This window comes from Lemur catta, chromosome 8 (genome assembly GCF_020740605.2).
Source record: "Lemur catta isolate mLemCat1 chromosome 8, mLemCat1.pri, whole genome shotgun sequence".
Taxonomy (NCBI): domain Eukaryota; kingdom Metazoa; phylum Chordata; class Mammalia; order Primates; family Lemuridae; genus Lemur; species Lemur catta.
Window position 1 is genome coordinate 17,735,160 of NC_059135.1, and position 13,054 is coordinate 17,748,213.

The 13,054-nt window shown below is 56.9% G+C and overlaps 1 protein-coding gene across 2 annotated transcripts in view; it reads left to right on the forward strand.

The window, feature by feature from the left end:
* TNS1 (tensin 1) overlaps positions 1-13,054 on the forward strand; it is a 165,411-nt gene that overhangs the window by 37,995 nt on the left and 114,362 nt on the right. The gene's annotated exons all lie outside the window — the stretch shown is intronic.

Genomic DNA, 13,054 nt, shown 5'->3' on the forward strand with positions numbered 1-13,054 from the left:
GTGCTGCTCAACACAGGTGACTGGCTGCTGGGGGGCCGAGGGGCGAGGGTTTTTGGCAGGGCCTGGTGAGCATGTGTTAGACTCGGGTACAGGGCTGTGCTCACCGAGAGGTCCATGGCAAGGCAGAGAATGTGAGTCTGGAGCCAGACTGCTGGGGCTCAACTCATGACACCCCGTTTCTCAGCTGTGGGGTCTTGGCAAGTGACTGGATCTCTGTGAGCCTCAGCTTCCCCACTGTAAAATGGGATAATAGTATCTGCTTCGTGGTGTGGTTGTGAGGATCAAGTGAGTTCATTTGTTTAAAGCACTCTGAGCAGTGTGCGTAGTACACGCTCGATCAAGGTTAGTAATTGTCATTATCATTGGTGGTGTTGGTGGCCTTCCTCCAGGACCCCAACTGTTGGTTCACTCCTCTCGTCGTGGCTGTCCCATCCCCAAGATGGGGAGAATTGTGGGACCAGAGAGTGGAGGAGATCTTGGCATCATGTCCCCTTAAGGGTTCTAGCATCAGATCCCAGAGAAGAGTCTTCCTTTCCCCCACTGTCTCTCTTTCTCTGTGATTAGGGGGCAGGCAAGGAGCTAGAGGCCCTGTCGGCCCAGGGAGCTGTGCAGAGCTGTGTTTATGGAGGGCTCTGAGAAAGTTGCCATCACCGTAAACAAGATGTGTTATTATAAACCAGCCCAAGCTCCCTTTCTTGGATCCCATCCCATCATGGATGAGAGTCACATCATTGCAGACTCCCAGCCCTGGCAAGGACCTGGCCTGGCCTCCAGTCAGGCTACCCTGGACCAAGGGCTATATCCATAGAGGGGGCACCTACATTTTAAAGTAGGATCCCCAAATAACTGCTGCAAATTATTGTCTTATACCCTCTAGGTCGCTCTGAAATCTAACTTGCATTCCTCTTGCTGTAACTTTCGTTCAGTCCCTTGTTGGTAGGGGTAGGGGGAGAACCGTGTCCAGCCCTTCCTGCATGCCATATAAGCTGAGAGCTTTGAACCCCTGGTAGGGTAGCGCTCCTGGCCACACTTCTTCTCCATCCTAGGCCTCTGCCCTCTCTGGGGTCTCCATTTTCCGGTGCCCCTGACATTCCTCATTAGTAGGGGTCAGCCCGCAAGGCCTGCCAAGCTGCACTCCCCACCCAGCTGGGTTCCCACCCAGGGAGGCTGGGGCTGCTCTGGGTTGGGGGTGAGCTCCATTTCCGGATCTCTGGCCCGCCCAGTTGCAGCTGCAAAAGGCATTAAGTTTTTTTTTTTGGAGAAAGAATGGGCTTGGGTTGATGACGATGACAGCTGGGGAGGTTCCTGAGCTCAGCCCGGCCCTATCTTGCTTCTCCTCCTTGGCCCCTGCTCACCTCTGCCCTGTTTCTAGGCCATTGCTCATCTAGAGGTGGGCCTCACCTTTGGCCCTTGACCTTGACCAGACCTGGCCAATCAGCTGGTCTACAACCACGCTTTATGGGAGCAGCCTGGGGGTTCAGTACTGGGTGGGGGCAGGGCTGAGGGCTTCGAGGGAGTGTAAGGGAGGGTCTCTGCCCTGGGGGTCCCTGTTTTTGGCCAGTGGGAGAGTAGTGCCCCTCAAGTGGACAGATCTGAGTCTGTCCCTGGCTCTGTCCCTCGACTGCGGATGAGTTCCTTCCCTCGCTGGGCCTCAGCATCCTCACCTGTGAAGTGAAGGGCTGGAGGGGTGGAGGGTCTGTGAGTCCACCTCCCTTGGTCGTGCTCTGGTCCCAGGCTGCAGAACTTCACCTTGGATTGACCTTGCTTCCCTCCCCGCCCCGCCCCCACCTCTGGCAGTCGCTGGCAGGAAGTCCTGCTGATTAGGGCCCTAATCACCGGCTGAGACTCCCAGAAACAGCAGAGCTGGTTGAGTGAGAGGGGCCGCCAAGCCAGGAAGGGGGGCTGGCATGGGGAGAAGCCTCCACTCAGGGCCACGAGCTGGGGTGTTGGGCTGTGACTGGGGGGCCCTTGATGCCTGCCTGTGATGGGGGTGGCAGAGGTGGGCTGGCCCCAGGGCTTGGCTTCTCGGGGCAGTGCCCACTGTGGAGGCTGTGAGGCAGCGACCGCGTCCAGCTGGGCACTGGGGCCTCCTGACTGCTCACTTTAGAAGCTTTTTAGGGCACCCACCCTGTGCCAGGCAAGGTGCCAGGTATGGAGCTGGAAAGGCCAGGGAGACAGTCCAGTGGGAGACAAAGGGGAGTAGACAGAGGGTTTCTGCAAAATGCAGCCGGAACGTCAAGCAGGAAGCGGTTCACGTGAGCTGGAGGAGTGGAGAAGGCTTCAGAGAAGAGGTGCCATTGAGATGTGTTTTAAAGGTTGAGAAGGAGTTTTGCAGGGGTGGGGGGTGGTGGAGGGACAAAGCGTTCTTCAGGACAGGCGAAGGCACGCGCAGAGCGCAGTGGTGTGCAGGTAAGCATGGATACAGTAACAGCTCCAGCCCTGCGTTAGAGTCGGACAAGCCTGGGTCTCCCTCCCTGCTCTGCTGCCTGCCACCGGTGGGACATCGGTCGTCTGAGCCTTAGTATCTGCATCTGTAAAATGGGGTTAATATTTCAATCCCGTCGTGTTATGGTAGGGATGAGATGAGATACTATTTGTGAAGCGCTGAACGCAGTGCCTGGCACAGAGCAAGCCCACAGTATATAGTGGCTTAAAAATGGCATGTGTGGGAAAGGGTGGCTTCAGGGACAACCTGGAGGTGTTGCTTGGGGCCTGGGGCTGGGGGGTTTTCTGGGCTAGGTTAAACAGGGGAGCAGCCCAGGGTTTTAATATAGAAGAAACATGATTTAGGAAGGACATTTGGGAAGCTGTGAAGGCTATACTGGGCAGGGGTGGCCTGGGGACAGGCCAGAACATAGGACCTGGGTCCCTGGAGTCCTGTGTTCACATTCCTCAGTCCTGGGCCTGGGAAATCCTCTCTCAAGTCATTTCATCTCTCTGATCTCTCTGGACTTCTCGCCCATGTGCTGTCTTCCCTTCCTGGATCAGGTGGCCAAGGAGGCCCTGTACTCTCCTTCCTGGGAGATCTTTCACTCCAAGAGCGAGCCCTCCTTGGCAGGCCATCACACAGTATGAGCTGCAGCAGGCAGGAGTGAGGGTAGACTGCAGGCAACTCATATTTTTAAGACGCCAAGAGGCTTCTTTATCATGAGGCCTGGCACACAGTAGGCCCTCACTGCTGAATGCATAAATGAATAGGAGTGTCCCCTAGTCAGTGGGGAGGAGCCCGTCTGCTGACTGCAAGTGGCCTGGTGAGTGTGGAGACAGGGGAGGAATGTTGAGTGTCTCTGAGGCCAGGTGCCTGGCATGTCGCAGGTGTCCAGGGACTGTGTTGATGAAGCAGCAGGGATTTCAGGAGCTTAGAGCAAGGGGCTACCATGAGACAGTGTGGCCTGGGGGTCCAGTTCACAGGCTCTGTAGCCGCATCGTCTAGGTTGGAATCCTGACCCCACCTTGCAGGCTGTGTGGCCATGGAAGACTTACCGAGCTGCCGGGGCTCCCCTTCACCCATCTACAAATGTGGACACAGATTTGGGTCTGGTGTGCAGCGGTGCTGTGCAACCCCGGGGTATCGCTGTTGCTGTTGCTGTCATTACTGTTATGTGGCAGGGGAGAGAGTGGGGGCAGGGCCAGGGGCGTCTTGGCTGGAGTGAGTGCAGCTGCCTAGAGAGGGCAGGGAGAGCTCAAGAGATAGACGTGGCTCCTCTGGAGGCTTAGCAGGAATCCGTCGGTGGCTCACGAGCTGCCTCCACCGCCACGCACGTGGCTGCCTGTGCTGTGGCTGGCCAAGCAGGGCTGCACTGAGCGTGGGAGCGGAGGCAGTGGCCAGGCCTGGATTCCAGGCTGGAGCCCTGGGAGAGCTGGGGCGAGCCCGGGTGAGGGGTGGGGGCCGGGGGAGGAGAGGTGAGTGGAGAGGAGGCCGGGACTCTCCCAAGTCCCCAGCTGGGACCCCAGGAATTCCTCCCTTTGTTTCCTGCCAGAGGGCCTGGCCTTTCACCTCCAGAGTCTCCAGAGGTCTCGGGGTCCATCTCCCTGCCTCCTGGGCAGACGGTTCTGAGTCTGTGGCCGGGAGCCTGATGCCCCTTCCCTGTTAGAAAGTGATTCCTCCCCAGGAGCCACTGCCTGGCTACGACTCCTTCCTTCCTCCCTCCTCATCTTGCCTTCAGATCTCCCGTTTCCAGTGTTCCGGACAAGCAGCTGCTTTGCAAGAGGAGGGAGTGGGAGTCGACTTCAGGGGCCTGCCCTGACATGGGGCAGAGGGAGGGGACTGTGTAGTGCAGTGGAAGGACCCATGGCAAGGGAGTCAGGTGGCCTGCTAGTCCGCCTCTGGCACTGTGTGACTTCAGACAAATGACTTCCCCTTTCTGGGCTTCAGTTTCCTCCTTTGTGAAATGAGATGTTGGCGTTAGGAGAGTTCTCTCTTTCCAGCAGTGCCGAAACTTTGCAAGTCTGTGGATCTTTCTGAACAGAGAGGCTCCTACTCTTGGGGCTCTTAGAAGAGCCATCCAGCATGGAGGTGGGGGACCTACAGGCTCTTCAGGCATCTGCTGGGATTCCAGCTGAGATTCTGGGAAGGTCCCTCTAGCGCGGGACCGGAACATTCTTTGACCAGTGACCACTGCTCCAGGCAGCTTGGCTTCTTGGAACAGAGCAGAGGGCAACAGCTGTCAGGGCTGAGCCGGCCAGAATCTCCCCACGTCTGTCCTAGTGACTCAGGTGGGGATGCGCTGGCTGGACTGGAGCTAGCGAAGCGAGGGAGGGGACCGGGCAGATCTGCTGGCTCCCCTCGGCCACCCTAGGGAACAGAGTGGGAGGAAGTGATGTGCTGGGGGCTGGGTGCAGAGGCACAGTGAGTAACAGCTGTGAGTAATGGCTCAGTGTCTCTGCTGGGTAGGTGGCTCCTAGACGGTGCACAGCTGTCTGGGCTCCAGAAATGCTCCCTGGAGGCCCAGCCACTGAGTCACAGCAGCCTGAGCTCCCCAGTCCCTGTCCTGCCTAGGAGCTGGGGGTCCAGGCCGGCAGGGGCCCCTCGGCCTCTCTGCTTGCCTCTGCAGCTGCCCTCCCACCATCTCTGCCCTCACAGCTCCCAGGCCCGTCGCCGCTCTGCCTTGTCCTCTAGCATCCAGGCTACTTGGCGCGCCTGCAGGAGTGTAGAATTTGCAGTGGCCATCCTGGGTTCGAGTCCCAGCTCAAGCACTCAGAGCTGTGTGACCTTGGCCAACTGCTTCTCCTCTCTAAGTTTCAGGAGCCTCATACGGAAAAAAGGGATGTTTTTGCTTCTCGTACCTAGTGTTGAAAGGATTAAATGGGATTATGTGTCTGAAGTACACGTATGTTGTATGTGTTCATGTAATATGGTTGTCCCACAAGCCCTAAAGTCTATTTTGCCCCTCCTCACCACCTCTACCCCCAAAATCCCTGCTCCCCGTGCTTCCATGCCATAATATTCAGGGGGTTCATTCTCCTCTCGGCGGCACTCTGTCATTTGTGCACCTGCCCTTCTGTTTCTGATGCCTCCTACCCAGCTCCTGCCAACGTGCCTTATCCCTTCCCGCTGTCCCAGCAGGCTAGCGGGGGCTCAGGTGGGGCAGGCAATCCAAGGGGAATTCGCCCTTGCCCAGACTGCAGTGGGTGTTTTGAAACAAGTGCAGAGATCTCGGGGTGCTTCAGGGGCCTGGGGCTGCTCCTGTACCCCCACCTCTGCTGGCCGCTGCTCCCCTCCCCGGGTCCTTCCCCCATCTGGCCTCCCGCAGTCAGCTGTGCTCAGGGCCACACAGACGCCCCTGCCTGGGGGTGTGCTGGTGTTTCTGTCTGAGCTGCTCTGCCTGGGGTGGGGCCGGAGCACCAGGGAGTGACTTTGCATCTGGGTCTGGCAGTGGTCTGGCATGTGCGCTGTGTGTGCCTCGGGGTGTTCTGAGCCGTGTGTACTCGGCTGCAGCGTCTGGGTCACTGGGGCTGTCTCTGATGCGAGCTTTCTCTTCTGTCCATTTGAAATCTGCCCGTGTTTTCTGAGGTCTTCCGCAGCCCCTCCCTTTGCCCTCCCCCTCTCCCTCCAGACCTGGTTTCGGATGCGTGCATCTCTGAGGTCTGCCAGGGAACAAGGAAACATTGCAGGGGGGTGGATATGCGTCAGATGGAGCTGAACAATGCCGGTGACAGCCAGGCCTCCTCTGGCCTTCAGTGCTGGCCTGGTGTCAAGTCTCTGCTGCCAGCTAATTGGGAGTGTGAGGGGGCTTCCTGCAACGTGGCCGCAGATGGATTTCAAGGAGCAACAGGGCGCTGGGCTGCCCTGCCCTCCGGCCTCCTGCTTCCGGAGGCTCCTGCTGCAGCCTCCTCCGTGGGGCAGATGGGGTTCCAGAACACCAGCCCGATGGGCACTAATTGTGCAGAACAGTTACACTGACTCCTCCTGTCGCTGCCTCTATGGCCAACCACGGTCAGGAGTTTTCCACACGAGTCAATTTTCAGATAACTCAAACTTATGCCGTGGGAGAGTGGACAGCTCAGAAAAAAGGGGGATGTTTTTTGATGGGAATCGCTTGCCTTGTACAGTGTCCCAAGCTTGCTTTGACTTACAGTAGACGGGATCTTAAACATCACTTTCTTCCTCTCCTTCTGCCGTTTCTTCTTCTGTGAAATGGGATACGAACTGAACCCACTTCACAGGGTTGAGGTGAGGACTAAGTGGGTTGAGATGCATAAAATGCTTGGAATTGAGCCATAGTAAACACTGTGCAAGTCACTGTACACGGAGGCACAGGGAGGTGCCATGATTGCCTCCGGGCTTACATAGAAGGGAACGGACGTTTACCAAGCATGTCCTGTGTTCCGGACATGTTTGCTGATGCCGTGTCATCGGCTTTGTGTAGTACTCCCAGCCACTCGAAGGTACGGCTCCTTACCCCCATTTTACGGATGAGGAAACTGAGACTCAGGGAGGTTGAATAAGGTCTCGACAGCTGGTCTGTGGCAAAACTGGTGTTTGAGCCCAGACCTGACTCAGTCCAGTGCGTTTTCTCTCCCTCCTCTTGCCCTTTAGTTGGAAATTCATGGCCTCTTGGTGTGTTCAGGAATTTGGAAATGAGGAGCCGCAAACAGAAGGTGATAGATCTTACAGAGCTGGATCTGTGCCCAGCTACCGGGTTTTGGTTTGGTGCTAAGCTGTCTGGAGTCAGTGATGAGACAGAATGACCTTTGTGTTGGGGGGAGCATCCAGGGAACATAAACGCCATAAACAGGCTTTGAGGATATGCAATTTCCTTCTGAGCAATATGTAGTTGGGTTTACTGTCCACCTTGTTTCTTCTGCGGGCAAGCCTTAAATTCTTAAAAAGAGAGGTAGGTAGACAACAGGAAGGACTTCCTGACTGTGAGCCCCACAGGGCAATGATACAGGCAGCTTAGGGAGCCTGAGGAGTCAACACAAATTTTAGGCATTTCTTCAAATCTGAGATGTCTTTTTTTACATGTTATGTTTCTGAAATTGGAATGCACCTTATAATTGAGATGTGTACAATTTTATTTTCAGAATATTATGGGGGTACACACGTTTTGGTTACATAATAAGCTCAATGTACAGCTTGAGTCTAAGTTATCAGTGTGCGCTTCACCCAGACAGTGTGCACTGTACCCGTTAGGTGTGAATTTGCCCCTCCCCTCCCCCCCCCCCCCGCCTGCTCCGTTTCCATTGAGTTTTACTTCCATATGTGCACATACTAATTTGTTCCAATTTAGTATTGAGTACATGTGGTGTTTGCTTTTCTGTTCTTGTGATACTTCACTTAGAAGAATGGTCTCCAGTTCCATCCAAGTTGTTACAAAAGATACTAGATCACCATTTTTTTATAGCTGAGTAGAACTCCATGGCATACATATACCACATTTTATTAATCTGCTCATGTATTGATGGGCACTTGGGTTGTTTCCACGAGATGTGTACAATTCAGGTAGCATTTTTCCCTTATCAAAAGCTGTTATCCAATTGACTGTGCCCCATGGGATCAGTGGCATCCTTCAAATTAGGAAAGAGGGCAGGAGACGCTTGCAGTTTGCAATGAACCATGCAGGTGTGGAAGGGAGCGGGGTCTGTAAGCTGCTGTCCTGGCTGGCAAGCAGACGGGCCGAGCAGAAGGCAAGAGGCTGATGTCTGTGGGGGTCTCTGATGTCTGTATGGGTTTGAGTGTGGCCCCAGCCCCAGAATTCTCCATCTTGGGCCTGGCTCGGCCTCCCTCCTGCCCCCAGCCTACTGTCACGCGTCCCAGCGGCTGGCACAGTCCTCATCAGTTCCTGAGACCTTTGGCCCCTTGGGTTTTCCCATTGCTCTGAGATTATTTTCCCACGCATCCTTCCTGTGTTACTGTTCTAGCACAGCTCAGGGTCAAAGACTTCTGTCCCTTCAAGTGCTCATCTAGGGACAGAAACCCTCGGTGGTGAGTGAGGGGTGGGGTGGGCAGCTTCCCCCTGGGTGTAATTTCTGGAAAAACACATGGACTGGAATCCCAGTGAAATCATAGCCCTCTTATACCTCCATGATAGCAGTTGCTGGGCTGTTTTATAATTCTCTGTTTACATGCCTGTCTCCCCCACTGGGCCACAAATTTCCCTCCAGGGCAGGGGCCATTCTCATGCATCTCTGTCTTCAGAGGAGCTGGGAGCCTGGCTCTGAGGGGGCTCAGTCTGCGCTGATCAGTGAATGCATGGTCTTTCTTCCCTTGCCCCTCCCGCTTCCACCAGAACCTTGACCACAGACCACAGGCCTTTTCCCTTGACCAGCTTCTTCTAGGAACTTCCTAGAAGCTCTGTTCTCAGTGCCATAGGCTTGTCACCAGCCCCCCTGCTTCAGAACAAACGTCCCTTCTCCAGGCCGGGGAGAAGGGGTGGGGTTTTCCTGCTCTTTGGATCTCAGGAGAAGGCGACCTGCAGCCTACATTCCAAACTGCCTGCTCCACACCTCCTCGTACAGAGCGGTGGCTCGCCCAGGTCATCCAGGCCAGGTCTCAGCAGCATCCGACTCCCCACGCCCCCACTGCTCCCTCTCACTCCCTTGTCCTCTATCCTCTGCTCCCTGCCTGGCTCAGAGCCTCTTCTTACTGCCGTGGCAGCTGCCTCTTCCAGGCTGGACTCCTGGGCTGCAGCCCCACCCCTCACCCATCCCTCGTACTGACTCTGGGGCCATCAGTCCACAGCACAGCACACTGTGGCACAAGTCGCCCTCTAACCCGCTTTCTCCATTTGGCCATGGTGCCCTCAGCCTAGCCAGCTGGTCTCCTTGCTGTTCTCCTACCCCTGGCATCTCCCATCCCTACCCACCTCAGAGGCCATGCCCTCCACGAAACCCTCCCTGTGGCCCTCGCCCAGGCAAGGTGGTGTGGTCCTGGGCAGGGCCAAGGCTTTGGGCACTGCCAGAGCAGAACTTGGTTCAATTTCCATTATTTGCTGGTTGTGTGACCTTAGGCTGAGAATATGACCTCTTGGTGCCTCATTTTCTCATCTGTAAAATGGGCTGATAGCTCCTAGCCCAAAGTGTATAGTATTGAGTGAAAGTGCATCTGAACGTGGTTGTCTCTGGCTGGAGCAAGGGCTTTGAGGTGAGAGGTGAGAAACGGGACTGGAGAGAGAAACACAGCCAGGTCCCCAAGGACCATGACAGCCATATTAGGGCATTTGGACTTTATCCCGTGGGAGCCATGCAAGGCCTTGAGGCAGAGCAGCGACACTGCTGGATGTGCATTTTAGAAATAGCTCCCTGGCTGCCAAGTAGAAAATAGGGTGGAGGGAGCAAGACTGAGGGCAAGGAGACCTGTTTTGGGAGGCTGCTGCAATAATCTCTGTGATTTCGAGGACTGGGGTGGGGCTGGTGTGTGGCTGGGAGAGGTATTTAGAGAGAGGAGGGGTTGTCCAGGCTTGGTGGGAGGGAGGGAAGGAGCAGTGAATGAGGATGCTCAAGTTTCCGGCTTGAACAACTTTGGGTGGCCAGAGAGTGGGGGTAGGGAGATGGGTGGGGGAGGATGGAGGGGGGTGGGGGTGGGGGGATACGACAGGGTGCCAGGAGGTAGCCGAGTGGGGCCGGACCATGAGTCCAGGATGCTGGTGGGGGTTGAGCCCTGGCCCAGCCATGCCCTCTGGCCCCTCCAGTCCACCTTGTCTTCTGGTTACTGTCCTGCTCCTGTCGTGCCCCGGCTTGCTCTCTTGTGCTCCTGGGCCAGTAGTGCTCCGCGCAGGTTTGCTGAGCTCTGCGCCTCTGACCCTCCTGCTCACCAGCGTTTGCTCCTAACCAGCCTGGCCTTGTGTGCAGCCTCACCTCTCCCAGACTCGCTGACTGTGTGTGTGGGTGAGGGTGGCCCCTGACTGGGCCCTTGGGGTCTCAGCTGGGGTTCCCCAGAGGCACATCATCAGAGAGGATTCTCTGCACCCAGCTGAGCATCCAGGGTGCACCCATCTGGGTGTCGTCATGTGCCATCTTCCAGGTGGCTCTGAAGGGGACCACCTTCAGTCGTGGGAGGCCCACTGGTCGCACAGCTGGGCCAGCTAGTCTCTCCTCCCACCCCGCTGCTGTCAGGACCTTCTGAGCCCCACATTCCGCAGGCTCCTGAAGGGTCAAGCACTCCCACACTCTCCTACTTGTTGGAGTCAGGTGTTTAGTGGCCCTTGTGTTGGGTCGAGCTGCTCTGTGTGTGGGCGTGGGTATGGGTAGGGGTTGGGAGGTGTTGCCTGGAGGGGAACCCCCTGTCTGGAAAGCCCATCGCGAGTGCTCTGCAGGACCTGGCCTGGGCAGTGGGCTGGGTGGCCAGTGCGTGGGACTGAGAAGAAGGTCCTGAGACAAAAGGAGAAACTGGGGAGAAGCAGGGGCTGCTCGAGCTTTGGGGACAGGTTGGTTAGCTCAGTGGTCCAAGAGGAGCGTGGCCCAAGAAGATTTGGGGGAGCAGGAGGGGACTGGGGCCTTGGGGACAGTGCCCCAAGTCAGCCCTCTGGGGCTCCCCTGTGTCCTTTCTGCCCTACGTTCTGAGCCTCAGCTTGTGCTGGGTTTGGGGAAAGGGCCGGGCTCTGGAGGGGGACTCAGGGCTGGGACATGTGACCCCTGGCTCAAGGTGTCGCTGGGAACAGGCCCTTTCTTGCCTCCAGGAACTCGATGCACTTCCTTTCCTGGTCCTAGCAGAACTCTATATAAGGGAAGGAAATAGCCTAGCGGGCCGGGGAGCCCGGAGAGGCTGGACAAGCCCTGGAGTGGGGAGTGCGGTGGGAGGGTGCAGGCCTGGGGCCGCGATGGAGCCAGGGCAGTGGCCACGTCCTCCCCAGGACCCCTCCTGCCCAGGGCCTGGGGCTCAGCCTGGGAGGCTGGTGTCTTCGAGCCCTGCTGGGGTAGGCTTTGTCCTCACGCCCTCCCCTGCAGCCTTGGCATTTTTTTAGCTCCCTGTCTATTGAGCACCCTCAGGCCCTGGAGGATCCTGCCTCCCACCTTGCTTCCACGCCGACTGCCATCCACTCCGCGGGCCTCCCCGGCTGCCCTTGCCCGGCTTGCAGGGGCTGGCTGGGGCCTTCCAGATGGGGCCCAGTGGACTCGTGATGTGGCTCCCAGGTGCAGGGGAGGGGTCATCTGGCTATTTCCTCAGTCATGAGCAAGTAGACTGGACTCTTCTGGGGTCATTGGCTGGATTTTTCTTGCCCCTCTGGTGTCACCTCAGTGACCAGGGCTCAGATGCTGGCTGCGTCCTGGCTGCAGGCTCCTTGGCGGGGCCCAGAGGGTAAACAGCAGGCAGAGTGTGGCGGGATGGATCTGCTTAGGGAATGGGCCCTCCCATGCTCGGGGTGGGGGAGAGAAGTAGGGTGTGATGGGTGCAGATGTGTGTTTGTCGGGGTGCAGATTAGGGCCCCAAGGTTTCAGGGTACCTGGGTGGCCCCTGGCCTCTGGGCTTCAGGGCCCCTCTTCTGCCCCACTTTCTTCTTCTTCTTCTTGTTATTAGTAGTGTTGACCTCTGTTTGCCTTAAACTCCCCCCCTTCACCTCCCCCTGGGCCCTACTATAGGACTTCTTTCTCTGGGGCATAGCTCCAGCCTGGTCCCTTTCCCACTCAGGAACCTTCAGTGGCTCCCCAGTGCTAGCAGCTAAAAGTCTTAACTCCCTTGCTGAGCATTCAAAGTTGCCCATGGTCAAGCCTGGAAAGAGGTCCAGCCTTCTTCCTTTCATCCTTTCAGTACCCCTTCGGTGCCCGCTCTTCCTTCCCTGCACCCATCCTGTGTTGCAGCCAAAGGGGACATCTAGTGGTTCTTCCAATGTGCCAAGCATTCCCACCTCCATGCCTCGTTCGTGTGTTATTTCCACCCGAAATGCCCTGTCCCCGTCCCCACCTTTCAGAACCCACCCACCAACCTGGCGAGCGAGAGGCTCTGAGCAGGCCCTGGGACGCCTCAGTGGAAATGCCCGATGTGCTTCCCGCCCTCAGGGGATGCACGGGGTGGTGGGTGAGACTCACGGTGGACGAAAGGAGGCGGTGCATCCTCCGTGCCTGGCTCAGGTGCCCGTGCTCCGTGAAACCTGCCCGGGACCCCCGAGCCCTCTCTGTGCTCCCGCAGCCCGGCACTTTGCCGCTGCACGGGCCTTGTCCCACCGTGGAGGCAGCGTGACAGGTGGGGAAAAGCAGGTGTTTGAGTCCAGCAAACCCAGGGGACAGTCCTGGCACTGTCACTTGGCAACTGTGCCTTCTCGGGTCTACCCAAGGCTCTGTGAGATGGAGGCACTAATGCCTACCTCGTGGGGTGGTCGTGAAGAGTGAAGTGACAGTATGCAGAGGGGCTTAGGACAGTGCCTGGCAGGCAAAGGTCTTAGCAACTACCGCGTCTGTATCTGCCACGACGACTACTGCTGTGGCTGTTCGTCTTTGGGCAAGTTGCTTAACTTCTCTGAGCCTATTTACCTAAAAAACTTATCAATAAGATTAAATAAAGTAATGGATATAAAGGACCCAGCTCAGGGACACACAGTAGGTGCTGTACAAACCCCGGGTTCCTTCCCCTCCATGTACCTTTTGGTGTCATTCGAAGTGGGTGCCTGGAATTGCT